The sequence below is a fragment of the Lepisma saccharinum genome, chromosome 5, assembly GCF_977018435.1.
Source record: "Lepisma saccharinum chromosome 5, izLepSacc3.1, whole genome shotgun sequence".
Classification (NCBI taxonomy): Eukaryota; Metazoa; Arthropoda; class Insecta; order Zygentoma; family Lepismatidae; genus Lepisma; species Lepisma saccharinum.
The window spans coordinates 33,414,377-33,428,513 of record NC_139233.1 but is presented as its reverse complement, the minus strand read 5'-3'; the positions used below and the strand labels follow the sequence as shown (position 1 = coordinate 33,428,513).

The window sequence follows — 14,137 nt, the reverse complement described above, 5'->3', positions numbered from 1 at the left end:
TGCGAGAAACTGTGCCACCGACGGCTCTTCGTCGATATTTATTGAGCCACTCGTTACGATACAATAAATGCATGACAATAGATAGGAAATGTGGATTTGGGCTGCCTAACACGAGAAAATCTACAGGCATTATGGTGGAATTAGCCATCGCGTGCTGGTCATTAATAAGATTTCTTACGATAAGACTCGAATATATCCACGCCCCACTTGTTGACCATACTAGCTCATATATGGTACCAGCTTAAGTTTTGCGCTATTCTGCTATGTTAAATTTAATTCTTGCTTTAATTAATACTCGCACGTCTGGTTATTATGAAAGGAAGTGAAACGTTACAAATTTCACCGATTATACTTGTTTTTGTTGGGAATCAATCAGCAGAATTAGAAACACTACTCGTGCAACAAGCAACATGCAACAGTAAGGAAGTCAGTTAGTAATATCTTAGTTATGGAAAGAATTCACATACTGTACATAAGAGTGTGTCTCTTCCTGTTTTTCTTTCTCTCCGTTTTATACCTTCTTTTGTTTACGTATCATCCTTCTTCTCTTTCGCCCTTCCTCTTTATTTATAGATATTTTCACAACCTTGTCAACTGAATCTTTCACTTTTCTTTTATCTTGTCTCGCATCTCCCCTCTGTCTGTATCTTTTGTTCATTATCTATGTCCTTTCCCCTTTTATTCTCTTCTTCTCCTTCTATTTCCATCTTTCTTCTATTTTTCTCCCTTTCCCTTTGTTTCATACATTCATCTGTCTTCATTCTTTTCTCATTCCTTATCCTCTTCTCTCCCTCCTGCGCGCGTGTGCTTGTGAATGTGTGTGTAAAACATTCTAGCACATCCATTTTCTTACCTTCATTTTATCATCATTACGTTGAATTTTGCACCAGTGATTTTTCACTACGTTCTAAGTCACGTCACTTTGAGTCGTAAAGTATTATCTGTAATTCAGTTTTAATATAGTTTGTAGCCTCTCACTCAAGAATTTTTAAGGTGGGAGAAGGGACGTGGGGCTCAACTTCTGGAAAAAATAGTGCGAGTTCAATTGAGAATACAAAAATGGAGCGGAATGGTTATATTGCTACAATATCTTCATGAAAGTAAAGCGTAAAATTTAATTCTGCCTCATACATCGCCTTTGAGTGAGTCCATGATATTGTTTATGTAAAATGGCTCTTTTCTAGATTTTGTATTAACATTTTCCACGGTCAAGATATGTTAACTTGGTTGTGTTTCGTATTCCCACAATTTGGCTTCGTGCAGTAGGGGTTTATCTTCCAAGCTAAAAAAAACGTAGGCAGGTATTTTAACATTTTAATTTTCATCCGTTTCATGATTGTATGAAAGAATATGGTGGTAATATACACTACTTGAGACAATATCACTAATAATAATTGGCCGCCGTTGTGCCCGAGCGTGGAGAGTGCTAAGCTGTCGGCTTTTGATCTCGCTGCCGAAATTCCCGTGTTCGAGTCCCGACCTGAGTATGATTGTTTATGAGTGTCCCTTAATGAATTTTATAATACACTAATCCTCATCGTTGCGATTAGCCGAAAGTAGCATAACTGCGAAGTAAAATAAAGATAATAATAATAGTAATAATAATCATATGAATCTAGCCCCCCATTGTTCCTTTATGACTGTCCGTTTATCTAGTTCATCGTTTCAACTTTCATCCTCATTGTTTCAATTAGCCAATAAATGGTAGAGAAGCTGCGAAAAATAAGATGTAAAATAATAACAGAATTTTCTTCGTAGGTTGAAAAATAAATGCTCCAGAAAACATGCAATAGAGGAAAAGAGTGTCCTGTAATGTGAGTCTGTAAACAAAATATAACTCACGAATGAAGAAGTTTACGTGAAGGTTTCGTCTTGTAGGAAGGAATACAGGCTTGGATGGTGCAGTGGTAGCGTCGTCGCCTTGTAATCAAGGGGTGTCGGTGGAGGCACAAAGTGATTCGGATCCTACTTTAGACTGTAGGTCCAGTCCCGATTAGTCGTACTGTGCATTGTGGACTTAAAACACCAAATCAACAACCAACCAACCAATACAGGGTTGGAAACACTGCTCCTCTCGGGAACTATTCTACCAGGCGAAACTAGATGTGATAAAATTCCTGGTTGCATAACCGTAAGGAAGGACGTTTCTTTAGATTTCCTGGCACAAGCTCGCACCAAGCATTCTGTATGAACTTAAGCAAGCTGAGCTTTAAGGTTTGTCGTAAATCGTCGTAGTTCTTGCCTAATTTATTTTGCTTAAACCGAAGCTTTGCAAGTTCAGTGAAATTCTGACCAGTCACTCATTACCTATGTACCGTTTCCAACCTTAAAATCCTGCCCGCGACTTGGGATGCAGACTTAATTTATATACATTTAAAAACAAATGTTGATCTAGTACTAATACATATTTTCGTGGCATTATAGCGTTATCTCTGCTGAACAAAATTAAGTATATCCCGCTACGCGATTATCATTAATTGCGGAGATATAAAATTATTTAGAGAGATAAAAGTACGAAGGCAAGTCGAAAAGTCTTTGCCCCATTTTTTTCAACCGAAATAATAAACATGCAGGGAAATCAAAATATAAGACTTGTTCTATGTACCTTTCACTATTATTCCACATAGTCACTACAGTGGTTTAGGCATTTGTCACATCGCACCACTAGTATGGAGATGCCGCTGTTGCATAATTCGGCCTGTGGATCGTGGAACCACCGACGGACAGCGGTCTTCGCTTCGTCGTCGCAAATGAACCTTTGGCCTGACAGGAACTTCTTCAGTGGACCGAACACGAGGAAATTACTGGGAGCGAGGTCTGGACTGTACGGTCCATGTTCCAGAATCTCCCATTGGAATGACTGAAGTCTGTCGATGGCCCTGTTGTGACCATCTATCGCTGATTGTCATGAAGGTTTGCTCGGCCATTTTCGAACTCGCAACACCACCACCGGACACTTCTCAAAGCTAGACACTTGTCCTCATACGTCGCCTGCATTTCGTATATCTTGGTTTCTCAATCACACTAATATTTCGCCTGAAAAAGAAATAGGTGCAAAATCTTTTCGATTTACCCTCGTATTAAAAGCAGGACATAATTTCAAATATCGCACTGAAAACAGCCTCGGCGTTGTGGCTATTACCGCGAAAGCAGAACGGCGTCTATTTATCCTGCAGAGTTATCCAGACAGTGGTTTCTGCTCCAATTTCAGCATTGCATATGAAAGAAGACCAAATAAATGAAGTTTTTTTTAAACATGACTTTATTCAATAACTTTTTAAAACATACATTTCGATTACTCCAAGGGTGTGAGGACAAGGTAGCCGCTTGCATTTAAAGAGTGAGAAGTTGGAAAGCTTTTACAGATTAATCCCATAATGCCATTTTTCTAAATACAAGCACATCATATTTTCCGCTGTATTTCAATATCGACAAACAGCATTATACAGACAGGGCCAAAGAGTTGTTACCACTGAATTTGATATGCCGAGGTTACGGTTAGTATGTTTTTAAGTATTTATTTTCACTGTAATTTACATATGTGTATGTATGTAGGTATGTGAATGGTACAAAGTGTATCTCAAGGATGCAGTTCAGTTCAGTAAACACCTGCAACAACCTTGTCCTACATATGCCACCGTTCTCGATGCACACATGCTACAAATTGACATATAAGTGGCAGTGGCGTAGCATGAACATTTCAATTGGGAACGCCAAGTCCGAAGGAAGGGTCGGCCCTTTCTTGCTTAATAACTTACTTATGGTATTAATCGCCACAGGTACTGTTTATTTGCCTGACGTCAGCTGGGTTTTCAACAAAACATCATCCATGCATGTTTTAGCTAGACAATTAGATGCCTCACTATGCCACAAATGTTTTGAACTCTGGTGTTTTAAACCTTTCTGCATGACGCAAGTCATTAGAAAACCTACCTGAATCACAAGCGCCTCTGCACAACAGCAGACGTCATTGTTGTGGTTGATCCAACTACTCATTGATTTGGTTTATTTTACTTCGCTTTTCTACCACTTTTGGTTAATCGCGAATATGAATATGAGTGATGATATTGATGAAGGGACACTGACAAAGAACACCCGTGCTCACGCTGGGATTCGAACCAGGGACCTCTGTCGTCTTGGCGCACTGTGCAAAGCAGAGTGGATGATCCAAATATCGTACACTCTACTGACGTAACAGTGCCGATTAGTAATTCAGACCACTGTTTATTACATCTTGAGAATGCTGATAAACATTTTAAAATAATTTTGTCCAGAGACCATTCGATGTTAAGAGTTTTCAAATGAATGCTAAACATTTCCATTGACACAATATTAAGCAGTTAGATAATAACGAAAAAATACAATAAAAAAAATTAATAGTTTTGCGGGTTAAGTGGTAGAGCAGCAACAGGCTGAATTTCTACCACGAGGACTTCACCAACTTACTTCACAAAAACTGTGTTGATCTTTTAGTTTCTAATGCACATCGCTGTTCGTGCGATAAATCATACAATGCAGTGGCCATTAAGAAACAGTATATTTGAGATTGGTAAAGTTACGTCAGTCAATATTGCGTATTGTAGCATCACATAGCACGAGTTGCATGAGCGCGAAGAGAAAAGAACCGGGTAGGAATTCTGCCGCTGTCGTCTGCTTCAGAAGGCAGGAAAGGTCACATGAACCAATCACGGTAGACCTCTCGTACGCCGGCGTAAGAGAGCCCATTTACGCGCGTGCTGTAGAAATGGAAGCTTTCCCTCCATAAAGGCAGCAAGGGATGTAGGAGTCCTGTACGCCGAACCTGCTCGGCGTCCGGCCGGGACAGGCATTGAAAAGGGATGCTAGAACGAGTGTTGAGAGTGGAGCGTTGCAAGCGGATCGCAAAAAATAGCTATTATAATGCCATGAAGGTCAAACATATATGAAATTAGTCACGTTTTACTTTATAATCACAGCATTTTAGCATTTTTTAAATTTTAAATCTGGGAACGCCGGGCGTACGGGCGTACTATAACGCTACGCCACTGATAAGTGGTAACATCTTTTTGGCCCTCCCTGTATAAACGAGCTAAGAGTTAGTTTTGTCTTAATTCATGTGTACGCTGGTCCCTTGGCATGTACCAGCAAAGAACAGGCTCGACAACTTTTATCCTTCCGAAAAATTACATCTACTCTAAAGCTTTCAAGTGCGTTTTCGTGTGTTTTGCTATCACTGTTGTGTACGAATCTGTGATAGTTTCATTGCATTGTAAGCCTAATTTTCTATCGTAGACAGCAAAGAAACAAAACCGCATGAAGATTCGCTGGAACGATCCTAGAAAGAAGTCTAAATACATTAGATCTTCTCAGAAGTTGGAATATCATAGAGGTTTTTTGAAAGCAGGAATTTTTTAGATGGGCTTTGCTGCCCTAGGCGAATTCGTAGGGCTGATCTCAATGTGAATAGTATAATTTAAAATTCGTGACGGTAATAATAATTCTATCGTTTGTTCCTCTTGTGTAGTAATTGTCTTTGGCGGATTTAGCGGGGGGGGGGGAAGGGCCCCTCCCACACTGATGACTAAGAAAATGTAATGAAAAAGTTAAGTCCCAAAGAACATAAATGTTCGAGAAATAAAATAGAACCTTTCAACTCCATTGTATGATATATTTCTCCAGACAGTCAAGGGAGAAAACAAAGTTTAGCACAAATAGGCTAATTGGGACTCTTCCAACCGTAGAATGAAGGAAACAGCGTTTAAATTATGATATCGGAGAGATCCTCAATGAATACTGCAATGAAATAGATTGTACGTATATTTACATTGATGGGAACAAAGTATGTATTCCAGAAGGTCGAATCTTCAGGACGTTTGAGCCAGTTTCGTCTGAGAAAGTGTAGTTCCTACTGGAGGCACATTGATTGTACAATGGTTCGGGTACCACTTGAAACAGAGTCCAGTCCTGAGTATTTTATCTGAACATAAATCCATAAAACAATATTTTCCACCAAGAATGGAAGATGTCCTAACACCTGATGTAATGGGAACAGTTTGTTTCACGTGAATACGTTTAATACATTGAAATATCTACCCATATTTTCAATATTACATCTTGCAATATACTTAACCTATTTGTTTGAAAGAGCTCTCCTGTGCACTAGAACAAGAATGGTGCACATATCGCTCCCCAAACCTCCACCAGTGCACGCGAGTTGCCCAAACCTGGCATACACCATATTCTGTGCCTCCGCCAGAAAAAAATATGGATCCGCCTATAAAAATATTAATTTCATATTCGTTACAGAGATTATCACTAGGGTCTTGATTCAGATCGATAATGCCTTCCTAAATCTAGCTCTTAGAAAGCTAAATCTCTTTCATATTAATTTTAGACCTCTCTAAAATGAGAGTTTAGCAACACAAGTTGTGGTAAGTTACAAGAGTAAAAAAATATCGTATCTAGAAAAATTATTTATTCTGTGAAATTTTGTACAAGAATGAATGATAACAGAGGAAGCGAATTTGTTGAAGGAGAAGCAAGGTGTCCCAGAATTCTGAAAGATAAATTATAAACATTAAAATTCATGTAGGTTACTTGGGTTTCCATATTATGTTAGTTAACTACTGCTATGGACTCACATAATTGAGTATGCAACACATGTAAATATGAAAATTCAAAGTAACAATATAGCTACAGGGAGGGCCAGAAGGATGTTACCACTTATATGCCAATTTGAAGGAAGGATGAATTATATGTTTATATGCCTTGCATGTGATTATTGGTTTGATTTATTATTGATTGATTGATTTAGTTTATTTTACTTTGCGTTTTGTGCCTCTTGGCTAATTTGCGACGATGGGGATGAGTGATGAAATTGATGAATGGACATTCACAAACAACCAAGCCCGAGCGGGAATCGAACCCGGGACCCTTGGCGTTGCAGCGCGATGTGCTAACCATTCGGCCACAGGACCACGTGTGATTATTGGATACATGTTATATGGAAACTGTAGTTGATATGTAATTGATATGTGTTATTTGCTGTCTTACACAAAATTTATCCGGGGTTGATGCACATATTAAAATTACAGTGAAAATAAATACCTAAATATATAGTAACCGCAACTTCAACATATCAATTTCGGTGGTAACACTCCTTGTATAACATACAAAATTATAACTCTTCACTCTTGTATATTTAAAAGTCCTTTAAATCACCAAAAACCTTGATCAATTCAAAGATCATGGCGATTTAAAGAAAGTTCATATTTTAGAAGTTTAGATGGCGCAAGAGTTCAATCTTGTTCTCTTTTCATATTTGTAACCTCTTTAAATGATGTTTCAAAAGGTCATGAACTATGCAGTTCATAAATTCTGTAAAGCGATTTTATTTTTTAAAAACTCTCTTTACGTGTCAGTACTTTGACTGACGGATCATCTGAATGAATTCTTAACTCCGTCACATAAATTTAATTAATATTTGCGTGACACAAATCTAGTGGTAACGTAGTGGTGCCCTTGACTTATCATCAAGGGATCACGGGTTCGATAGTTGTTTTTTTTTATTGTCACTTGCAGTTTTTCTTGTATTTCGGGTACAAGTCCATACACGTTAATATGTTATTGCATTGATCATTTGCATTAATTGACACATTTAAGGTTCTGCGATTACCAGCCTACGTACCTGTTGAGTGTCCTAAGAGTCCTTTGCAGCCCGCACCACCTCAGTGCCAGTGCTTGTGGTGCTCCACCTTGTGCTCGTGGGTGTCCTTCTTCTTGTGGTGCACATGGTGGTGGGACTCGACGTGCTTGTGTTCGTGGTGATGCTTATGGATATGGTGGTACGGATGATCGTGGTGGTAATGTTTCGGATGATGTTTGATGCTGAAAAAAGATTATTTACCTTGAGAAATATAACAATACTAGCTGATTGCCCGGCGTTGCCCGGGTATTTATTTATCCCAATCTTCCATTAGACAGGAAAATAATGAATTCTAACAATAGTGTAAAATGAACTGTCAGTTGAACTGCATTGGAGTGTCACCATTCATCTTACCGACCCCGAAAACTAAGGATCACGCACTAATATAGATCACTTAACGTGTCACTCCCTTCCCACCCCCACCCCTAGGGATGCCAGAGGTGTCTTTGAGTTCAACGGCTTTGGGAGTGTCACTATTCTTCTTAGCGACCCCGAAAACTATGAAATCCACACTAATATCGGTCGTTTTACATGTACCCCTTGGACCCCTACCCCTAGGGGTGCCAATGTAACTAATTTTATTTACAGGTAAATGTCATTGTTAATGGCACCAATTAGCTTAGCGACTCCGAAAAGTATGGATTCGACACTAATGTAGGTCATTTTTGACATTTTACTTTTCAGCCCCTCTCACCCCCATGCCGATAGGTGATGAACTTGGAGTTCAACGGCATTGGAAATGTCACTATTCATCTTAACGACCCCGAAAAACTATGGATTCCACACTAATATCGGTCTTTTTCGATTATTTTTACATGTCACCTCTTCCTACCCGACCCTTACGAGTGCCGGGGGTGACTTGGAGTTGAATGGCACTGGGAGTGTCACTATTCGTTTTAGCGACTCCGAAAACTATGGATTCCACACTAATATCGGTCTTTTTCGAATATTTTTACATGTCAGCCCTTCCCACCCCACCCTTAAGGGTGACAGGGGTGTTTTACCCCAACAGTATTTCTTTCCAGATTGCAAGTTATATGTGTACCAAGTTTGGTTGAAATCGCTCCAGGCGTTCGAGAGTTATGCCTGAACAAACATACATACACACATACATACATATATATATATATAGAAGATACCTACGCTAATACCATATGTACATACAACGTCTGTTTTGTCTTACGACGGTGACCAAGCGCGGATGTTGTACGATTCATCATTTTGCCACCGAAGGAGATGGATATAAATCGCTCTTACGGAGCAGTTGTTTCATCTGATTATCATGCATCTTATTAAACTTAAGAGGTGGAGATTCGACATCAAGTAATAGCAAAATTAAAAGAGATAATATTTATCAGTCTGTGAAATTTAGACACAAATTCCATCAACTAGAACTGTACGTTATATGATGTCTGATAAGGTTACGGGTGTAAGGGATGACCCTTTGCGAATGCACCCAAATGTCAAAAACTCTTCCACGTTGCACACCCTGGGCTGCATTTTGCAGACTAGGGAGGCTCAGCCGTCTGAACTAACGGCCAGTGTAATACTCCGTTAGGCTAGTGTCGTGTGCTGTCCTTTTGCGTTTGTTATTGATTTGTTTTATTTTACTTCCCTTCTATGCCACTTTTGGCTAATCACGAAGATGAGGATGAGTGATCATATGATGAAGGAATACTTACAAAGAACACCCATGCCCAGGCCGGGATTCGAACCCGGAACCACTGACGTCACTGTTCTAACCACTCCGCCACGGAGACCGGCCATCAATTTCATCATTACATGACGAACCCTGGTTCCGGTGGAGGTACATGGTAGTTTTGATCCCACTTGAAACAGCAGGTCCATGGCCGATTAGCCAAGCTCTGCATAAAGTGGACTTAAAAACTCAAACTCACCGCTCATTCTCATTGCCAAAATAACAGAACGGTCAAAGTATTTTCTTATTTATTCCCTATGTAAACTTCACATTTTTTATTATTTATAATTCCTTTTCTTACAGGAAGATGGCAGATATGTGTTACACATTTTTATAGAATATCAGAGAATTAATATATTAGTAAATTTTGAGCTTCCTTTGTCATGTAGGATAATAGTTCTATGGTCTCAAATTTCTACAGTTAAGTATTATGAGTATTTTAAGTATAAACTTCAGATATGTTAATTATAACGGTGAAGATATTTTTATTATTAAAGCACTGTTAGATTGTTAGGTTATCTGGTTCATGCTACCGTATTATCTTTTTCGTGAAGTCTTCTCTAATATTCGTCTGAAATAACTTACTGTTTGTGATGGTGATGGCCAGCTTCTATGACTGTCGCCAGGACCCCAAGCAGCACTATGAGGCACAGCATCTGAAAATAGATTGTTGAAAGAATTCATTTCTGAAATAAGCTTTGTATTTTATTGATTTCCTAACAATGATTTTCTCTTAATAGTACCAAAGTTTGGATATTACTTTATACGTCCAATTCCATTAGTCTATCTGAATATAAAGTAGGCAACATAAACTTTACCAAATTGTAGGACACCTATCTTACCATTGTTGTAAATAAGATCTTGTCCTTCTACAGTGGGATGCATAAGTATGGTCAGACAAATTGTCCACCACTAATTCCACTGCATTTTAAGTGGCTTGAGGGACTGAAATTGAGATTTGCGCTGTTGTAGAGGCGGTCAGCTCCTTTGCTGATGTGTATCAGTTCTCGAACTTCTTATTGCGATGCACAATTTGCCTCATGCTATTTATGCTTCTCACTGTATAATGTGGTAGGGCTAATAGCCTAAATGCTGACCCATGCAAAATGTTAATTTCAATCAATCACAAATGTTATTAGTTAAGACTTCGTGTGAATGACAATGAGTACCTATTGTGACACACATTCGTATAACTGTTATCAGTTGCCAATGTTTACTCTAGAGCCATTTATGTGCTTGATCAAGTTATTGGTGATGACAAGATATATATTGAACTACCGTAATTCTGTACTTAAATATCCCTCAGCCTTTAAAAAATTGTTCAGCTGAAAACTATTACGACCTTTTGTTTTTCAAGTTTCTAAAATGAAAAGTGTATTAATTACTGACACGTATAAAATAAAATAAAATAAAAAATCCATGATTTAAATTCCTTCAAACTTCAATATCTTTGTATTATATATTGGTTGAATTAGAACTTCTATAACCTGAGAGCCATCTTGTGTATACTGTGGAATCTCACGTTAATGTTTCCATATTATATCAGCGTTTGTTAGAAGAAATACTAACCAATGCTTTTGCACTCATGATGTATGTTGTTGCTGTTGTTACTTGGGAAGTCCTCTGCGAGAAACTGTGCCACCGACGGCTCTTCGTCGATATTTATTGAGCCACTCGTTACGATACAATAAATGCATGACAATAGATAGGAAATGTGGATTTGGGCTGCCTAACACGAGAAAATCTACAGGCGTTATGGTGGAATTAGCCATCGCGTGCTGATCATTAACAAGATTTCTTACGATAAGGCTCGAACATATCCACGGCCCACTTGTTGACCATATTGGCTCATATATGGTACCAGCTTAAGTTTTGCGCTATTATGCTATGTTAAATTTTATTCTTGCTTTAATTAATACTCACACGTCTGGTTATTATGAAAGGAAGCGAAACGTTACAAATTTCACCGCTTATACTTGTTTTTGTTGGGAATCAATCAGCAGAATTAGAAACACTACTCGTGCAACAAGCAACATGGAACAGTAAGGAAGTCAGTTAGTAATATCTTAGATAATTTTCACCTAGATGCTGCGGATAACAACAAATTATGATCAGTTAACAAGGCCATGGAAAGAATACATACATAAGATTGTGTCTCTTCCTGTCTTTCTTTCTCTCCATTTCATACTTTCTTTTTTTTACGTATCTTCCTTCTTCTCACTTGTTTCTCTTTCATCCTTCCTCTTTATTTATAGATATCTTCAGAACCTTGTCAACTGAATCTTTCCCTTTTCTTTTATCTTCTCTCGCATCTCCCCTCTGTCTGTATCTTTTGTTCATTATGTATGTCCTTTCCCATTTTCTTCTCCTCTTCTCCATCTATTTCCATCTTTCTTCTATTTTTCTCTCTTTCCCTTTGTTTAATATATTCATCTTGTCTTCATTCTTTCCTCATTCTTTATCCTCTTATCTCCCTCCTGAGCGCGTGTGCTTGTGTGTATGTGTCTTCTCGTCGTTGTCGACTTTGTCCCTTTTCATTTTTATCCCTTCTTTTCCTCTTTTCTCCTTTCCTTTTGTTTTCTACCTTTCTCTGTTTGTCTTCTTATTTCCTCATTCTCTATCCTTTACTCTCCTTCGTGTATGTATGTCTTCTCTCGCCGTTGTCCACTATCTTTGTCTCTTTGTTCTTTTAATCTACTTCTATTTCCATCTCACTTGCACTTTCTATTGGTTTCTCTCCCTCTGTATTCTTGCTTTCCTCATTCCCTATCCTTTTATCTCTCTCTCCTTCAATATCTCTATCTCTTTTTGTACCTTTTTCATAGACAGTTATATTTATTTTCACATCAATCACTACAGTTCTGCTTGTTGTGTTGGCATATCTTGCATATTCAAATACTGGTTAACATCTACATAATTCCAAATCAATGCCTGTTCTTGTGTAAACTAATATTTACTTAATTTTTTAGTTACTCAGCGAATTCTCTTACACGCGTACACTGTCTTTTCCACCGGTTAGGAACGATCAAGACAAATATTACTTATTAAAATGGTTTTCATTGTAATAAATATAGAAAAGAAGTTCATATATTGCCACTAAATATTCTTAAGTTCCCAAGGAACACATTTGTCTACATGCTCTTGCGCCATCTTTACGTAAAAATGGGATTAAAAAAACAAGAAAGAACAGCTTAAGCGTAATGACTAAATTAAAATCAGTGTGTGGAAGGGAAAGGAAATTTGAGCTCAAATTGGTTGCCCAACTGGATTAGGTTTCTACAGTATCATTTGATCATGTTGCATTTGTTAGGTTTCAGTAGATATTGTAAAGGAAATTACCCATGAATGATTTGGTTACAACCGAGGAATGACCGTCGGAAACCGTTAGTTACCGCTGCCACCCAATAACCATTAAATGACCATGATCGTTAATAACGCTCGGTTTTTTAATGTATATTTATGGTACACATAACTGCAATCTTTAATTATTAGCTATCTTTAAATGTGATAAAATATTCAAATTGGAATAGAAACGGTAGCGTCCCGTTTCTGTAAATTAACAGGGAGACTGGTTAATTTCACGGTAAATTCTAACAGCGTACTGTAGTCGTCTTTGTACAGCAAATACCAAATATGCTATAGTTCTTGTCTGGTCTTACGGCGTGCGGCCTACATTCTGACAAGGGAAGTGAGGAGCTGTGAAGCGACTAATCCTGCGCGATGAGAAACGCAGCAGCCTATAGAACGAGTTGAGCGCAGCATCTCCTCCCGCGACGTTGTTGTCTGGTTTGTCTGCGGCGTATTCCCCGCTCCCCACTTCCCATTTAGGCCGCCCGCCGTAAGACCAGACAATATCTATAGTAGGCAAATTGTCAATCATCATGTTCATTCATTACGTTTTCCGCAACGGTGGGGTTCAAGAATCGAAACAGAAATACGAAATAAGCAAAGGACAGTGTCTGCTCAATTACGAGCAGAATTCCATTTCCCCCTCCATGTCGTAATTCTAATTCACAACAAAGTTTCCTTCCAGTCGACTTCTGCGGTGGTGCGATTTTCACAGCGTGCTACGACGGCAGGGATCATGGGTTTGAATCCTGGCCTGTGCATAGGTGTTCTTTGTGAGTGCGCATTCATCAATTTCATCATGTCATCACTCATCATCACTTTCGCAATTGGCCAAGAGAAGCAAAGTAAAATACACGAAATCAGTTAATCAATAAATTGTTTCCTCCTAATTAATTTTCTTATTGGAAGTAACTTGTCATATTCGAGTTCAACTCTTCCTCAAATCTTGAGGAATATAACAGGTTCCTCCTATTAACTAAAAATGAGTTGACTAATTTTTATCAAATAAATATGGTTCAAACATTAATTAGTTCAGTAATAGTACGTCTATATTAGGCTACACTCTTTCCCAACACAGACACATCAAAATACAGAACGAAAGCTAACGAGATTCTTGTGCGTAGACCATTAACCAACATAATCCTTGTTGTCCTGCCCTTGTATGTGCTGGATTCCCACATTTCCCATGTACAGCTACCGTTTTTATTACAGGTAATGGAGATTTTGAACCTCGGAGTTTTATTTTGGTAGTAGATTGATTTTAAAGCTTTTAGAAGTTTATCTCTGCCAGATTAGTTTAATCGAGACAGTTTTCATTTCAACTCAGAAGATCCATCCTGGTGTACATACAAATGTAATTCCACTCAGTCAGTTACTACTGTTACTACAGGGTCCCTGAAAAATCT

At 38.4% G+C, this 14,137-nt stretch overlaps 1 long non-coding RNA gene across 1 annotated transcript; it reads right to left on the bottom strand.

The window, feature by feature from the left end:
• Window positions 1-6,437: 6,437 nt before the first annotated feature.
• LOC145988310 (uncharacterized) lies at window positions 6,438-11,026 on the bottom strand. The gene is made up of 4 exons (XR_014441735.1): window positions 10,953-11,026; window positions 9,969-10,039; window positions 7,667-7,866; window positions 6,438-6,535 (listed from the first exon to the last, which is right to left on the bottom strand). It is a non-coding gene; the product is annotated as an uncharacterized LOC145988310 (long non-coding RNA).
• Window positions 11,027-14,137: the final 3,111 nt, after the last annotated feature.